Raw genomic sequence first — 3,109 nt, 5'->3', positions numbered from 1 at the left:
CCTCAGAAGGAAGGTTGGGCAATCTACTTCCATAGTGATACTGCCTCAGCAACCCAAGGAGGGGTCGCTATGAGTTGGGTCTGACTCGACGGCACATAACAACAACAACAAAGGCAGAAAGGGAATCTCATTTCCAGCTAAGAGAGACACCCAGCTGAGAGAGATGCCCAGCTGAGAGATGGTGGCCATGAAACCAAGAGGCATGGGACAGAGTAGCAGGCTTACCTGGCCTACAGAGGCAGAGGCCAGGCCAAAGGGCCAAGGGCCAAAGAGGTGTGTCTAAGGGCACAGCAGAGGGGAGACTGTCCTGATCAAAGAACTATATCCTGAGCATGTTCTTGAACTTAAACTGTAGCCTGCTGCTTCCCCCAATAAACTTCATAATCTGTGAGGTCTGTGTGACCACTGCAGCAAATTATCAAACCCAGCAGAGAGATGGTTGGTGTCATGAGAGGGACAGTTGGTGTCAAGGATGGTAAGAGGGCTGGAGGGTGGCAGCATGTCTGGCATCATAGGAACAGGCCTTGGGCTGCTAATGGTGATTCTGTCGTCCTCTTGTGAAATTAGAAGAGATCAGAAGATGCCATCTCCCTGCCCCTTTAGCACAAGCCATTCGAAACTCTATGGTGCACTGTTATATTCTGACACACATAGGACTGTCATGAGTTGGAATCAACTCCAGGGCAACTGGTGGTAGTTTCTTTCACTCTTTGTTATCAACCTTTCCATTGCTCTCTTGAGCATTCTCCTCACATGTGGTTAAATTCAGACTATTATTGCATTACCTTTTATTACCTTCATAGTTTGGGGCCTAAGTTTGGTTTTATTCAAAAGATAATTAGATCATGATGAAAGGTCTCTCAGAAGATCTCTTCACTCTCTATTTACTTATCCAACCAATACTTATTGAGCCTGGCCATGTTTTAGAAACTGGAGATGGAGTAGTGAATCCTGCTCTCAAAGAACTTATCATCCAGTGGAGAGATAGGTAATAAACAAGGAGTACATTAATTCTAAAAACAAAACAAAACAAATTCACTGTTGTCGAGTCAGATCTGACTCATAGTGACCCCTCCTTCAGTTTCCAAGGTGGTATCACTACAGAAGTAGATTGCCCCTTCTTCCTTCCAAGGAGTGGCTGGTGGATTTGAACCACCAGCCTTCTGGATAGCAGTCAAATGCCTTAGGCACTATGCCACCAGAGCTCTCTCCTAAATTAATTCTAAGAAGTAATAAGTGCTATAAAGAAGAGTATAGCAGGGTAAGTGAAGTAAGGATAATGATAAGCATGAAGTGGTACTTGGTGGTGGCTGTTTTAGATAGATTCATCAGAGAAGGCCTTTTGAGAAGGTGACAATTTAAGTGAGTGAATAATCTATGAGAAGGTCTTGGGGGGAAGCATTTCTGTCAAGGAAAAAAGCAAATGCAAAGGTCCTGAGATGGGACTGAGGTTCGTTTGTTTGAGGAGCAGCAAGGAGGTCAATGTCAACATGTAGTGAGACAGGAGAAGATGAATTAAGGTTGACATCATACCTGGCCTTGTACATTATTGCAATGAGCTGTGATTCTGCTCTGAGAGTGCTGGAATCCTGGGCAGGGGGCACTGTACACTGGAGTTTTGAGGATAAGAGCAGTTTCTTCCTCTTTCTTGTTCAGAACACTTTTTGCATTCATGCAACTCATTGATTGATTCATTCATCAAATATGTATTCCCTGTAGCTGCTAGGCATTGCTCTAAGTTATGCCTATTGCACTAGTTAATAACCCACAATAATTCATTCAATCTGTATGTTGAGCAAATAATCCAAGAAGCTGGACTATATGAAGAAGAATGTGGCATCAATATTGGAAGAAGACTCATTAACAGCCTGCAAAATGCAAATGGCACAGCCTTGCTTGCTGGAAGTGAAGAGGACTTGAATCACTTACTGATAAAAATCAAAGACTACAGACTTCAGCATGGATTACATCTCAACATAAAGAAAGAAAAAATTGCCACAATTGGACCAATAAGCAACATCATGATAAATGGAGAAAAGATTGGAGTTGTCAAGGATTTAATTTTACTTGGATCCACAAGCAATGCCCCTGGAAGCCACAGCCAAGAAATCAAACAAATGTGTTTTGCTGGGCAAATCTTCTGAAAAATACTTCTTTAAAGTGTTAAAAACCAAGGTTGTCACTTTGAGGACTAAGGTGCACCTGACCCAACCCATGGTATTTTTAACCATCTCACATACTTGCATGGACAGTGAATAAAGAAGGGGTTTAGTTAAAAATGGATGTAGTTATTCCCCATGATGAAACTGGTAATCAACTCTTTGGTGGAATCTACTGGAGCAGCTGAGTAGCTAGCTGCCTTAGGATGGGGTCTGCTTCCTGTACACAAGGAGAAGCATTGAGAAGGGTCTCAGCAGCTTTTCGGCACACTTGGACCTTGCATGTGGCTGAGTCTTCATTCAGCAGTCTGCCATGTTTCCTGCCAATCTTGGGCCTGTCTATGGACTTGAGCTAGTGACCTGTCATGGTGTTTGGGACTGCGCTATTTTACTTGTCGACATTGGGTTATCAGCCTCAGCAGCCAGCAGCTGCCTGAGTTAGGAAAGGCCTTCAGCTCCAGTGGGCAGGGAGCAAGAGGCAGCACTGAAGCTCAAGGTTGAGGGGCTTTCCCCAGTCCCTAGAGCTGGCACTTTGAACTCAGACTTTTAGCTTTCTAAATTGTAAGAAAATAAACTCCTGTTTGTTAAGACCACCCACTTGTATATTCTGTTAAAGTAGCACTAGATAGCCAAAACAGAATTTGGTACCAGGAGTAGGGTGCATCTTGGACCCAAGATCCCTGTGCTGAAACCAACAGAGACACACCAGCAAAGAGATGGCAGCAGCAGAGCCAAAAGACCGGCATGAGACAGTGACAGTCTTATCAGCTCAGAGCAGAAAGCTAAATGGTTTTGGGCAGGAAGCTTCCTGATAGAGTGGGTTGCCTTTGAGCATTAATTGGCAGAAGCAGAGACACCAAGGAAATGGGAAGCAGAGCTCCCTCAGCCTCAAAGAGTAAGACCATGGCCTCTGAGGGTGGAACCACCACCCTCAGAGGTTTCAAAGAGTC

Source organism: Orycteropus afer, unplaced genomic scaffold (genome assembly GCF_000298275.1).
Source record: "Orycteropus afer afer isolate SDZICR_OR568_19922 unplaced genomic scaffold, OryAfe1.0 scaffold00399, whole genome shotgun sequence".
In the NCBI taxonomy this organism is placed as follows: Eukaryota; Metazoa; Chordata; class Mammalia; order Tubulidentata; family Orycteropodidae; genus Orycteropus; species Orycteropus afer.
This window is presented reverse-complemented; position numbering follows the sequence as displayed.